The sequence below is a fragment of the Empidonax traillii genome, unplaced genomic scaffold, assembly GCF_003031625.1.
Source record: "Empidonax traillii isolate 1590-97213 ecotype Southwest subspecies unplaced genomic scaffold, ASM303162v1 scaffold1060:size1239554, whole genome shotgun sequence".
NCBI lineage: Eukaryota > Metazoa > Chordata > Aves > Passeriformes > Tyrannidae > Empidonax > Empidonax traillii.
Genome location: NW_020956253.1, coordinates 682,735 through 697,150, shown reverse-complemented (window position 1 = coordinate 697,150; position 14,416 = coordinate 682,735). Strand labels below are relative to the sequence as shown.

The 14,416-nt window shown below is 42.7% G+C and overlaps 1 protein-coding gene across 5 annotated transcripts in view; it reads right to left on the bottom strand.

Moving 5' to 3' along the window:
• MSRA (methionine sulfoxide reductase A) overlaps positions 1 to 14,416 on the bottom strand; it is a 250,933-nt gene that overhangs the window by 213,446 nt on the left and 23,071 nt on the right. The window contains exon 1 of one of the 5 annotated variants that reach the window (XM_027904469.1): positions 10,344 to 10,491. The exons of the other annotated variants lie outside the window; for them this stretch is intronic. The gene's annotated coding sequence lies outside the window, so the exon portion shown is untranslated. Of the gene's footprint in view, positions 1 to 10,343; positions 10,492 to 14,416 lie in introns of those variants that run through there. 5 annotated transcript variants of the gene reach the window in all.

Genomic DNA, 14,416 nt, shown 5'->3' with positions numbered 1-14,416 from the left:
ATAATTTAGTACCCCGTGAATGGTATATCTAAATAAATATTCCCTTCCTGTCTAAATATGAAAATAATGCTTTTCCTATCACATAAAACTAATTATTGTGGTTTTGTATGGCTCTTTTTTTTCAAGATTGCATCATGAATTATTCATGAAGCTGAGTTTAATACACTTATTTTAATGATAATATCACATTGAAAAAAAAGTTTTTGAAGAATTAAACACATCTTTAAACAGAAGAAACAAAAGGGACGGAGTTAAAATAATTTTTTTGGTAGTTTTCGAGAGATTAAAGTTAAAAGCAAATACAAACTTGGTCTCTTCAAAGCCAGGCAGTTGTTTGGCTCCAGGGTGGCATTTAAAATTATAATGTAAAAACTTAAAATGTGGAAAACAGGGCTTGGGTTCACATGTTAGAGAGTCACAGAATCCCAGGATGGGTTGGGTTGAAGGGACCTGAAAGATCATCTTGTTCCACCCCCTGCCGTGGGCAGGGGCACCTTCCACTAGTCCAGGTGGCTCCAACCTGGCCTTGGACACTTCCAGGGATCCAGGGGCAGCCACAGCTTCTCTGGGAATTCCATCCCAGCCCCTCCCCACCCTCACAGCCAAGAATTCATTCCCAATCTCCCATCTGTCCCTGCCCTCTGGCAGTGGGAAGCCATTCCCTGTGTCCTGTCCCTCCATTCCTTGTCCCCAGTCCCTCTCCAGCTCTCCTGGAGCCCCTTTAGGCTCTGGAAGGGGCTCCAAGGTCTTCCCAGAGCTGCTTGTTTTCCTTTAATCCCCTGTAACCACACTCCACAAGGTTTATCTGTGGCAAAACCCAGCCTGGAGCCATCCCAGCTCCACGGAATCACAGAGTGGTTTAGGATGGAAGGGACCTTAAAGCTCATCCAGTTCCACCCCTGCCATGGGCAGGGACACCTTCCACCAGCCAGGGTTGCTCCAAGCCCCGTCCAATCCAGCCTGGGCACTTCCAGGGATGGGTTTCCAAGAGATTTGATAACTTTGCTTCCTCCACTTCCTCACTGATCTCTGCTCCTTTCCAAATGTCATTTGACCCTTTTTTGGCTGCTGGAGAAGCACATGGAGGGTGGTTTCAGGGCAACACCCACAAGGACACACTGACTGATGGGCCAACTCCCCTGGAACAAAAGAACTGCATTTCCCTGCCTCTCCCTCAGTGTGAGCACCTGCTGATCCATTTCCCCCAGTTTATCCCATCCTTCCTTCAAATTTGGCTTGGAGTTGGTCAGTTGGTTCACAAGTCCACGGGAACAAGAGGGACAGACACGTGGCACAACCACATCCACTTTGTGCAGTTGTAACACAGCTGGAAGTACTTTTTGCCCCTTGGGCAGGAGGAGAGGGAGAAGAAATAAGAAACATTTCCAAAATGCTCTGGATATTTAATGTCAGAGAATCACAGAATCATAGAATGGTTTATGTTGGAAGGGACCTTAAAGCTCATCTTGTTCTCCTGCCATGGGCAGGGACATCTTCCACTATCTCAGTAATTATCCAAGAAGAAGGATATGATGAGGATATTGTATGGCTGTGCCAACCTGGCCTTGGACACTCCCAGGGATGGGACAGCCACAGCTTCTCTGGGCAGAACTCTCCTATCCTTTGTCTTCTCCAAAGTCTTTTCAGTCTTCAGCCAGCAGGATAAATTGGGAGTTTTGAGGACAGCAAAATGATTCCTCCCTTGGGCTCCAGTGAGAGAACATTCCCATTTCCTTGCTAAAGGGAGTCAGATGGTCACACATCCCCTCCTCCTCCCCAGCACTGATCCAAGGCAGCTTTCTGCAATCAAATTGTGCTTTTTTCTTTTAATATAAACCTCCTTCCCTCTATTTTTCCTGCAGCTGAACACATATAAAAGATCAAGATATGAGGCCAGTGGATTGTATATTATCTCCTGTGTCATTAGATCAGATCTGTCCATCAAAGCTCTTCTTCACCTCTCTCTTGTCACAGTTCATTCCAAGGACCTGCTCTTTTATGACTAAATGATAGAGTAATATTAATCCTTGCCAAATGTAAAGAGGAAGATATGATAGCAGGAATTTAATAAAAATACTTTTATTCACCGAGGTATTTTTCTGCCTCTGTAAAATGGAATAATAGCACAGCTCACACTCCCTAAGAATGGAAGGGTATTTTCCCCAGTGAGTTAAAGTTTTATCTTTAGCCCCTAGTTGTGCAATTCATAAAGGCTGGAGAGTCGAATCATTTCTGTTAAAAAAAAAAAAAAAGTCAGATATTAAGATAAACCCAATTTCACACTATTTGATATTCTAAATTATTGTTTAATTGCTATTCTATTAGGAAGGGACCACCTGGGTCAGTGCAATACACCGGCCATTTCTTTTATCCCACATTTACGGGATTTGCCTTTGGGAAGCCGCTCCAGAACTTTAAAATGCTCTCATTTCCAAGTAATCTTATTTTTGGCCACATTCACTGATCTAACCTGAAAGAGGGGAGTTTTAGATGAGATACTGGGAAATTTCTCCTTGTGAGGGTGGGCAGTCCCTGGCACAGGTTGCCCAGAGAAGCTGTGGCTGTCCCCTGAATCCCTGGAAGTGTCCAAGGCCTGGCTGGACAGAGCTTGGAACAACCTGGGATAGTGGAAGGTGTTGGGGTTGGAACTGGATGAGCTTTGAGGTTCCTTTCCAACACAAACTATTCCATGATTCTCTACTACTCCAACCTGGCCCTTTACAAAGGAGAATTGTGAAAAACCACAAAAGCTGGCAAAAGAGAAGCTGATTTTTTTTTCCAGTTAAAACCACAGCCATCCAATATCCCTCATCATGTCCTCTCTCAAAAATTATTTATTTCTCTTCTTGGATAATTACTGAGTAATTAACGTGGACCTATAATGGCATCATCCCAGGGCTTTGCTCACACACTCTTCCCCTTCAACCCATTAACACTTATTTTATCAATCATCTCCCCACGTCCTGCATGTCATGAAGCAGCAGAAAAGGGAATGGGACGTGTTTTGGGGTTAAATTTTCTTCAGCTTTGATATAAAGCAACTTTGTACTAAGAACCTCCCGGAGTTGAGGCTTCATTAGCATTCCAAAGGAACTTGTTCCAGCAGAGATGATCATGGCAAATACCCCCGTGAGAAGGGGGGAAGTTCTTTGAAATGTCTCTCACAGTTCAAGGCAGCATCTTAAAATAAGTGCAGAACATTTCTGGACTGCCCAGAAGTGCAGCAGGAACAGGTTCTCAGGCAGCTTGTCCTCATGTAAAGTGTTATTTGGTGCCCTCACCTAAACCATCTTTAGAAAGTGGAATTTTTTTTACTGGTACAGAGAAAATCGGGGTGTAAAGTGTAAATAAGGATCAGGTGACTTTCCAGGAATTAAAAAAAATTTGCTTTCTGGATCGAAGAGTGAGTTATTGTGCTTTGATTTTTCAAGATTACACAAAATGAGCCAAAAAAAAAAAGTCCCTCAAACCAAGCATTTCATGACCTGAAATGGTACAAAGCTGAGAGATCCACACCGTGGTTCCAAATTCATCAGCAAGAACTTTTTAACTATTCCCACACACAAGATCTTGCAGTAAGTACAGATATTAAATGCAAAGTTGTGTCTTATGTGCCGCTTCTGCTTCGTTTCAAACACTCTTTGCTTTTAACTGCAGGTTTAATTTAGTTTTAGTATCAACATTTTTCCCCCCAGAGGGTGGTCGGGCACTGAACAGGCTCCTCGAGGATTCCAGAGCTCCAGGAGTGTTTGGGCAGCAGGGACAGGGTGGGATTGTTGGAGTGTCCTGTGCAGGGCCAGGGGTTGGACTGGATGATCCTGGTGGGTCCCTTTGAATTCAGGACATTCCAGGATTCTGTGATTAGAATTATCCACGAGGAAAGGATTGTGCTGTGAGTGAAAACAAAAGGTGGATTAAGCCAGACCTAAAATCCTGATGGAGCCAGGAAATATCAGAAATTAATCCAATCAATGCCAAGACCCACATGGACAGTGAGCAGAAATCAGGAATAAAGGGACATTATAAACCACTGGTATAAAAGGCAATTTAGGATTTTGATTTTAAGCAGGTACAAAGTGAATCACAGAATATCTTACATTAGGAACCATCTATATTTAGACAGCTGAGCAACCCCACCTGCCTAAGCTGGGCCTGCTCTGAGTGGGAAATTGGGCCACTCCAGGAGACTCCAGAAGATCTGCAGGAGACTCTTCCAAATTCCATTATTCTGTGATTTTTTTTTTTTGAAAACAAAAATATCAGCAGCAAGAAAAACAAATTTCAGAATGGGAGTATTTGGGCACAGGAACAAGGTGCCTAAAAATGTGATGAAATCAATATCCTCAGAGATTTTCAGTACTCAGAGAGCAAGGCCCCAACTTTAAGGTTTTATTAGGAATTAAACTACGAAACTTCCAAAAGCCACACACAGCTCCTTCTGTTTGTTTTCAAATTTAAGCACTTAGAACAACAGCTTCAAACAGATAAAAATGTTTCTAAATTTTAAATAAATCCATATTTTTATCTCTTTGGTTTGATTACAGGGGTTTCTCACTCCTAAAACACGAAATTCAAAGAAAAACAAACAAACAAACAAACAAAAAACCACAACAAATCAAAACAAAACAAAAATCAACCACAAACAACTTGGAGCAGGTTGAAGTAAAAATCAGTTCAGGTTCCATGAATTTGCCCAGTCACTTTTAGCTCATGGTTATAGTTGAAATTTATGTCCTCTGCTCTTTACATCTTTAAAGAAATGGCGAACCAGGCTGATTTTCACACCAATAATAACTTCATAACAATAACTAACTAAAAAAATCAAAGCTTTAAGAGAGTGTTTTTCCTTGGTTTAATTCAGTGGGTGGTGGATGTTCCCTTTCCCTCCAGCAGCTTGGGTCGTTTCCACTCCTCAAAACCCCCTTCCACAAACCTGCTGTTGGATTTCTCTCATTACTGGAGCTAAATAAGCCCCTGAAAGCCTTTGGTAAAACAGACACTGGATTACATTAATTAATCATTCAAATTTTCTTCTGATTTTGCCTCCACTGCCACAGGCAGCTCTGGCTCTTCAAAGGTACCTCCAGTGCCACAATAACCACAGTTCATAAGGGCAGGGAGAAAATTGGAGAAAGGTACATTAAGGGAAAATTTGAGCCAATTTATTTGCATCAGATCCTCCCAATTATGCTGCTCTGAGGGAAGTTAAAACACTCCCCCCTGCTCTGAGTTCATCTGCACAAAACAATAAGAAATTAAAGGCTAGGGGTGCAGAAATACATTTCATTTTTAAGCAAGAACTCTCTAGAGGAGCAGAGGGAAAATATTTATTTACCTGCATGTCCCAAATGCAGGGGGTGGCACATGAGGGCTCCTCTTTTCTAAATTTAAATTGGTTTTTTTATTATAAACCTTTTCACAGATTTGCTGCCCCAAACCCAACAGTTCAGTCCTCTCCTCCTGCTTGCCAAAACTCACCCTCCTAATTGTGCTTTTCCTCCTAATTCTACTTGTTACTAATTAGGGTTTGATAGTTAGATGTTTTGTCCATCCTATTCCCAACTTGGACACAGTAAAAATAAAAATGCACATTAAAAATTATTAAATAATTGTAAAAAATTGTAAATAATAAAACAACACTGTTGATTAAAATTATTACTGTAAACTGCTTCATATGGGTAAACTGAGAAAGATTTATCTTTATTCTATGGTTTGCCAGGGTTTAGTGGTGGATTTGGCAAGGCTGGGTTAATGGCTGGACTTGATGATCTCAAAGGTCTTTCCCAACCTGAACCATTCTGTAATTCTGTAATATTCAAGAATCAAAGACCTTTGTAAAAGTGATCAGCACTGGCACTTGAAGAACTGAAAAATTCTGATTTCTTGGGTGATCAGACCTGTTCCCATTTCACACAGAGAGCTACAGACCCTGCTCAGCATCCAAACTTCCAGAACTTCTACAAGTATCGTGATTTCCCTCCAAAACAAGACTGAGGATCAAGCACCCCAAATTAATCGTCGTCAGGTGGTGAATTATCAATATATCCGGTCTCAAAAAAAAGTCAGTAGTGAGACACAGTAATTTGTCTCATTTATGTGCCCATAAAATACATTTTTACGTTTTACACTTTATGTATTGATAAAAACTACAAAATGCAGGGCACAGAACTTGGCTGTGAAATCTGTGTCCTGCCTTACTGGGTGAGAAAGAGGAGCTCAGCTCAACTAAAAGTTAATAAATTCCTTGTAATTCAGGCAAGCACAAGAGATTCCTGCATATGGGGTGTCAGAAAAACAGCATTTTCCAGAGTGTCAGGTCACTGAGCTGTCAGCAACACAAGAGCAAGAAATCACGTGGCTGACTAGGAAAGGAAAGGGAGAAAAATTCTAATTTAAGTCAATTAAAAAGATTAGATACAAACTTGTCTCCAAGGAGACCTTGGAGTCCCTTCCAGTGCCTAAAGGGGCTCCAGGAGAGCTGGAGAGGGACTGGGGACAAGGGATGGAGGGACAGGACACAGGGAATGGCTTCCCACTGCCAGAGGGCAGGGACAGATGGGAGATTGGGAAGGATTTCCTGGCTGAGAGGGTGGGGAGGGGCTGGGATGGAATTCCCAGAGAAGCTGTGGCTGCCCCTGGATCCCTGGCAGTGTCTAAGGCCAGTTTGGACGGGGCTTGGAGCAACCTGGACTAGTGGAAGGTGTCCCTGCCCGTGGCAGGGGGTTGGAACAAGATGATCTTTTAGGTCCCTTCAACTCAACCCTCAACTCTGGGATTCCCTGATCCAGGACCCTGCAGAGTGGCTGGTGTCATTTATCTACCCAGTCACTGCCAGTATGGACCAGGAACCTTCCCAAAAGGTGTTTTAAATATTGTCATAAAGTTGTGTCAGGTGAAAGGCTTTCAAGGGGACATGGCCAGGCTGACTCCAGACCAGGAAACCATTTCATTTACTTTGCTGATGCAGCCCATTATAGACAGAGAAATACATTTCAGGTGGGATCCTGGGAGGGGCCAAGCTCCTTTATCTCATCAAGTCTTTGCAAAGCTTGTAAATATTCTATACATAATTTAACTCTGACTTAACTGGGGATGTGTGGTTTGAAAACAGCTGATCGCCACAAAGCTACTCCACCAGAACCTATAACTGAGGGAACAGAAAACCTGTGCTTTAGCCAGACCCCCAGGGCACATTGTCCAACTTATCCAGAAAGTAACAGGAAGTTTCTCCCTCTGGTGCACAGTTTATGAAGGACAAGAAGAGAGCAGGGAGAACCCCAAAAAAGTGACAGAGAAGAAGTCCCCTGGAATCCCTGGCTCCCTGTGCAGTTTGTAACAGTGACATGAAGGCAGCACCTCCTATTTGCAATCCCACAAGGATGTAGCATGGAAGGACCACTGAAGCCCAAACACCTGCTCAAAGCAGAACAAATTCAACGTTCCATCTGACTGCTCAGAGTCACCTCCAGCCAAGCTTTCACCATCTCCGAGGATGGCGATTCACACTCTCGTTAGGAAATACCTTTTAATTAGTGCAATCACACTTTTCCTTGTCGCTTTTTTGCTGTTCATAAAGGAAACAACTGATAATCATCACTGATGACGGCGCTGGGTGTGTGACAAACCCTCCAGATTAAACAGGACTTTGTGGTCACACACAGCGGGTCCAACTTCCAAATTCTTTTACACTGTAAGTGCCCACTGCACCCATGCTGATCCCCAAATAAATCAGGAATGGTGGTGGCCATTTTCCCAAGCACAAATCAGAAATGCTACATCCAAAACCACTCATTCACTAACTGCTCACTGAGCAAACTCGGGTTGTTCCCCTCACATGAGACGTAATTTAGAAGGACATTACTCAGACTCCAGCACACAAATTCCAGGTGATGTTACAAATCCTATAGTCTTCCAGCTGGGAGATTGTCTATCAATTTGGAGCCCTATCTGGCAATAGTTCAGGACCAACTGTCCTGCCAGATCGCCTGCAGTTGGGAAAATGTCCTGCCAGCAACCACACGGTCATGGCTGTGTTTGGCTTCTTGCCATCTCAGGTATCCCTGGGCTGCTCTTTCCCATTCCCAGGAAGTCTCAGGGAGCGGAAAAAGACTTAAAAATTTCATGAAAGAGTCCAAAAGGTCAATTAACAACACTTATGGGGGTCAATTCCCAGCTTAGTGCTAACAATGACAGTACCTTGATGGTGGCCCACATTCCCAGTTCTAAGAAGATTCCCAGACCTTCTTCCAACTCATTTGGATGGTTCTAGTTAAGTTCCTTGCTAATATTTACTTACTACTGGCTTAGACACCCCAGAAAATATGTGGATATGTGATGTAAATGTGATTCACCTTTATCAGAAAAAAAATTATTGTCTAACATGCTCATCCAGAAACTCCCAGAATGGAGATTAACATTTGAGCGCCACAAATCGAGCTTTCATCTCTGAATTCTTGGGATGCAGGACAAAACCGGGAAGGAAAGGAGCAGGAATGCTGTGAGACAAAAAGCCCTCCACCAGCAGAGATAGGCAAAGATTTATAATTAATCAACAAGAGGAATGCAGCCCTGTTTTACAAGGCAATAATCCAGCTCCATTCCCGAAGGGAAAAAGCCTTGGAGAATGAAGGCCAAGCAGCTTTTTCAAACAAGGCAACTGGATTATTGCCCCATAAAGCAGCACAGCTCTGTGATTATTACCTTGGTGCTACATGCCCTTTTAAAATGGTTTTCTTCCCCATAAATGTTTAAAACCTCCCAAGTTAAAAAAAAAATGGGAGAAAGGAAAGGGGGTGTGGGGCAGAAAGCAACACATTTAATGGTTTTCCCTAATTTCCTGGCAAATATCAACGTAAAAGAAATTGTTTCAATCGGGGTTATTCCAAAGAGCAGCAATAAATCCTATTAATAAGCAGCACACTAAGATTTTATGTCTCTCTTATCCTTTACACATGTGTTGTTCCCCCCCCCTCTGCTGTTCCCTCCCTTTTCACGCTCTCCCAAAAGCAGGAGCAGCTTTTCTTTATTTAGAATCTTTCCCAGCATTTCCATTTCGCATCCTACTTGACCCACCAACCCCCAAAACAAGGCAGAGGCTCAAATATCTCGCAGAATCTTATTAGTGATGGCTGATAAAACCTCAAGGCACAATTAGTCATCTCAAAAACAAAACAAAACAAAACAAAACAGGATATTCAGAGAATGCAGAGTCTTGTCTTCATGGCTGAACCCCCCCCCTTTTGGCCTGAGTGATATTCCCAGTCCACGCCACATGGGATCAGGGCCAAAAACCACTTGGCTTCCTTTTATTTAGCCCAGCCATATTCAGAACAGACTGTCTGTATCTCATCACAGCAGTAATTTAATGAAAATTCAATATTCCTACTTTAAAAAAAGAAAAAAAAAAAAAAAAAAAAAGCCTTCCCGGTAAGACAATCTGAATATTCCCAGGATGGCCTAAATTCTTCACGTGTAAATTAAAACCTAAATTAAAACCTAAGGATCAGTTCTGCTCACAGCAGCACTGAATACACACAGTTCACCCAGTGAGAACATGATCAAAATAAGAACATCCAGCAGACTCCCAAATCCTTTGTTTCTGGCAGTATATTTGGACACACCACAGCTGCCTCCCAAGTCGGAATCTATTCGAGGCATTGAATTGAAAAGAAAACAAGAAGTGGAACTTTCTTTTACAAATATTTCATTTCTAAAAACTCTTCTGCCTTCCATTTTAAGAACTTTGCCGTTCCTCTCCTGAAGGTTTCTTTGTAAAAGGCAAACAACCAAAACAAATATGATTCCAACTGACGTTGTTTTGAAAACATTAAATGGAATCCCACTGGGAAATTAAATGGAAATGTCACCTCTAATAATGGGAGAGGATGATTCATAGACAGAATCTAACATTTTAAAATGTGTTACCCACGTAATTAGAGGAGCCTGATTTTCCAAAGGACCTGTCTCATACACCTTCCAGTAAATCCAAGCCTAAATACAGGCTTTTAAAGCCAGTTTAAATGGATGTGCTTGAAATATTTGGCCACAGTGCAGAAATTAAACCTGGGAAGCCCTGAAAGGATGTTCCTGCTATGCAAGGCAGGGAATTCACTGGGTTCCAACTGCCCCAGGAATGTCTTCTTGGAATTTGCTGTCACCAGCAGCACAATCACAGCGTGAGCTCACAATAATCATCCTCACACCCACTTCAAGTGCCCAGTTAAAAGCACTGGGACTTGGGAATCTGCAACTGGTTGATTAAAAACTCTTTGGATAACGAACGAGAGGAAAGGTGCCACCTCCCAGGCTGAGAAGGGGCGAAGAAGGTTTTCATTTCACTTGCTTTATTAAGCCCAAGTTTTGTGTGGTACAGACAGAAGGAAACCAGAAGCTGAGTGGGGACAGCAAAGGCTCAAGCCCCACTAGTCCAGTCCAGTCCCAGAGTGAGGTGCAAGTTTAGACTCAGCCTAACCAGTTAAAAACACAGAACATCTTCTCCAACTGAGGTAAAGCCAATTTTATCTGAACCTGCTGAGCAGCATCCATAGGTCACTAATAAATGATTCAAAGGACACTGTGAGGGAGCCTTTTCATCAGTGCTAAAGTCATTGGACCATTACACCGGGTCACTGGACTTCCCTGGAGAAGGATGTTAATCCAAGTGTTCCCAAACTGTGGTTCCCAAACCAGTAACTACAGGCTGTAACAGGGAATCTGTAGGTGATCCTTAAAAAAAAAAAAAACAACAGTATTTTCAGGTGTATCATCAGCTCTGCAAATTTGACAAGGAGTTTGGAGTTCTCTTCTTCACTCCTGGGAGTGAGGAAGCAACACCTTTTGTGGCATTTACCTGCTCAAAGAGCAGTTCAGGGTCTAGAATTTTTAACGACAGCAAGCGGTCTTCTTTGGTGGGCCCTGAGCTGCAGGAGAAGGTGGGAACACCTTCTTCAACTTGGCTGAATGTCTCAGTGTCCTCTTCTGTGAATGATGATGTCTGGGGTGGGGGGGGGGGGGTTGGATCTCTTTGGGGTGGAGCATCATGGAATCATGGAATGGTTTGGGTGGGAAGGGACCTGAAAGATCATCTCATTCCAACCCTCTGCCATGGGCAGGGACACCTTCCACTAGTCCAGGTTGCTCCAAGCCCCGTCCAGCCTGGCCTTGGACACTTCCAGGGATCCAGGGGCAGCCACAGCTTCTCCAGGAATTTCATTCCTGGCCCTCCCCACCCTCACAGGGAGGAATTTCTCCCTAATATCTAAGCTGGCTCCACGGCAGAGCCTCACAGCTTCCCAGGAACAGGGAGGAACTTTTCATGGTGCTGAAATCTCTGGAGGTCAAGAGATTCGAGATGTGAACGTTCAGAGCCGAAATCAGGGATAAAAGAATTGCAGCCAAAAATCCCCAAATTCAGGCACAGGAAACAGCTCATCTGGATGGGGAAAAAAAAAAAGGCAGGAGAAAACTCAAGTTCTTCAGCAGAAAACCCAAATAAAAGAAACCGTTCTGGTGCCCTTCAAGGGGAACGAGCTATTTTAGACCTGTCCAGGTCCTGAATTTCAGTATTTTTAGGATCAAAGGAAGTGCACTCAGAGTTTTCCACGGTGGTATTTTGTCTTTTGTGCCTCATCAGACTCCTGGTCTAATCCTGAAAGGCAAGCAAATCCCACTTGGATTTCCACGTGTCCTTCAGGAAGCATCAGCTGCCCCATTACCCAGAGGCCAACTCAGAGCCCGAAAGCACTTCAAAAACTTATAACTGCACACCCTAACTACATCTACGAAGTTTTTTACACATAAAAGTGTCTTGAAAAATAAAAACCAGGGAAATCTCAGACAGAATATTCCACTTGCCAGCACAGGCAGTGAAAAGGAGGGCGGCAGACACGGACTTTGCAAATTTGTTTGTCTCAGTTTTATCTACTACAAATAAAATTACAACGATTTACAATAAAACAGAGTTTTTGATCTAAATGTCACTCACAAGCTCAAATTTAAGCAAAAGTAAGTTGAGCATCAGAACGTTTGGAAAATTTACCAGAAAAAAAAAAAAAAAGGAAAAAAAAAATCTTTAAATGAGCTCTTTGATATCTGATTATCATGAAAAAAAAATGTAAATGTTTAATTATCTCAGGGAAGAACATGAGAATAAATTTTGACTTTCATCATACATACATATATATATTATATATATATGTTTGTATAAGTACATACACACCCTCTCATCTTTAAATAAAATCGTTTATGTGAAAGAGAAGTTTAATAACACCCATCAGTAAGTTACAAATAAAAATATGCACTTACCCAAAAGCAAACAAACAAAAACAAAGGACTGTATTGAAAAGGAAAAAATCCAAATATGCTAAAAAAACCTCAAGCAAGTAAAGGGTGCAAATAACTTTAATTGAAATGCAGCAGGATTACTGACTCTTAATATGGTGTCTGAAATTAAATATATTTAATTGGCTCTCATGGCTCAGCAATACAGGACAAAGATAAAATATTCTCCTTTCCTTGCCAGCAGAAGTTGATCATTTACTATAAAGCACATGGAATGTTGCAGAAGTAGAACAACTTCGTGTAATAAACACATTTCTGCCCCTTGCAGCAAAAGAAAAGTGAACACAAGATATGTCCATAGGCACCTCTTCATCTAAAAGCAATTTTCTCATTCACCCTTTCTTTACTTGGTTTTCTTCCTCCTCTTTTTGTCCTTTTGTTTTTTTCACTATTTTATTATGTTAAAAGTGTGTTGTTTTTTTTTTTATTATTTTATTTTTTCATTTGGCTGCTGAACACCCAGAAGATTTGTTTCAATGAGCTCCTTATCAAGGAATCCACAGAGCAAACATAAGCCTGGCCACTCCAGGGCACAGGGCTGTGCCCTTTCATTTACCAGCCCCGGGCAGCTGGAACGTTTTCCATAATATCCCACGTAATTCCCACCAGAGGGACTGAGTCTGATCCCAGAGGATGAAGCAGCTGAGGGGAAATAGCACGAGTAAAATGCACTGGGTCTAACAGAGCTCAAAAGCAGGGAATGCATCCACTTGGGACCCCCGAGTGTTGTCTGTGGTAAATAATAATAATGAGTGTGTTTGTCATAAAAGGAACACAGACATTTCATATTTAAAAAAAAAAAAACAACAGGGCAGAAAAAAAATAAATGCTCTACTTAAATGAAAATCAGACTAAGAAAACAGGCTGAGAGTTCGCAAAGGAAAGATTGGGCAGAGTACTTTTATAAATATAATTTTTTAATTTAATTAATTTTAATTTACTTAATTTAACGAGAAGTTAAAAAACTTCCTTGCGCTACAAGACCATAAAATCCAGAGATGATGTTCTTGGACACAGTGAGCGCAGGAGTTGAAATTCCAGGAATCACAGAATGTTTTGGGTTGGAAGAGATCTTAAAGACCATCCCATTTCAGCCCCTGCCACAGGCAGGGACACCTCCCACTATCCCAGATTGCTCCAAGCCCCATCCAACCTGGCCTTGGACGCTTCCAGGGATCCAGGGGCAGCCGCAGCTTCTCTGGGCAAATTGTGCCAGGGCCTCCCCACTCTCCTAGCCAGGAATTCCTTCCCAAAATCCCATCTATCCCTGCCCTCTGGCAGTGGGAAGCCATTCCCTGTGTCCTGTCCCTCCATCCCTTGTCCAAAGTCCAGCTCTGTTGGAGCCCCTTTAGGAACTCAAAGGGGCTCTAAAGTGTCCCTGGAGCCTTCTCTTGTCCAGGTTGGACACCCCCAGCTCTCCCAGCCTTTCTCCAGAGGTGCTCCAGCCCTTGGAGCATCTTTGGCACCTCCTCTCGACCCTCTCAAACCTCTTCCTTATGCTGGGACCTCCAGATCTGGATGGAAAAGTTTGGCTTGGAAGGGACCTTAAAGCTCATCTGGTTCCACCCCCTGCCATGGGCAGGGACACCTTCCACTATCCCGATTTCCTCACTTTTCATGAACTGCACTGCCAAGATCTCAAAACGTGGGATCCTCCACATTTAAGTGCCACAACAAGAGGGCAAATGCCAGAATGTGCCACATGGACTCATCCAGCCCCTCTTCTAAAACACCTCCTGGGGGACAGAGCAACTTGATGGCATCACCCAGAGGACAAACACACAAAGCACTGGAGGTAATTCTGTGCCTACAAAGTATTCCCATCCTGCCAGTGATTTCTGAGGGGCATTTACCTGCTCCAGACCAGGAGAGAGAAAGATTTTGATTTACAAACTCGCTGCTTGTGAGCACCTGGGTCAGAATTCAGCACTTCCAGGACAAATTTATTTAGAAGACACTCTTTTACTAAGAACTATTTCACTTCAAGCTCCAATAGTTTTGTATTAATAACAACCAAATTTGCCTAAAAGTGCCAACCTCTACCTGCTGTGAGGGAAAACAGGAGCAAGTCCTACAA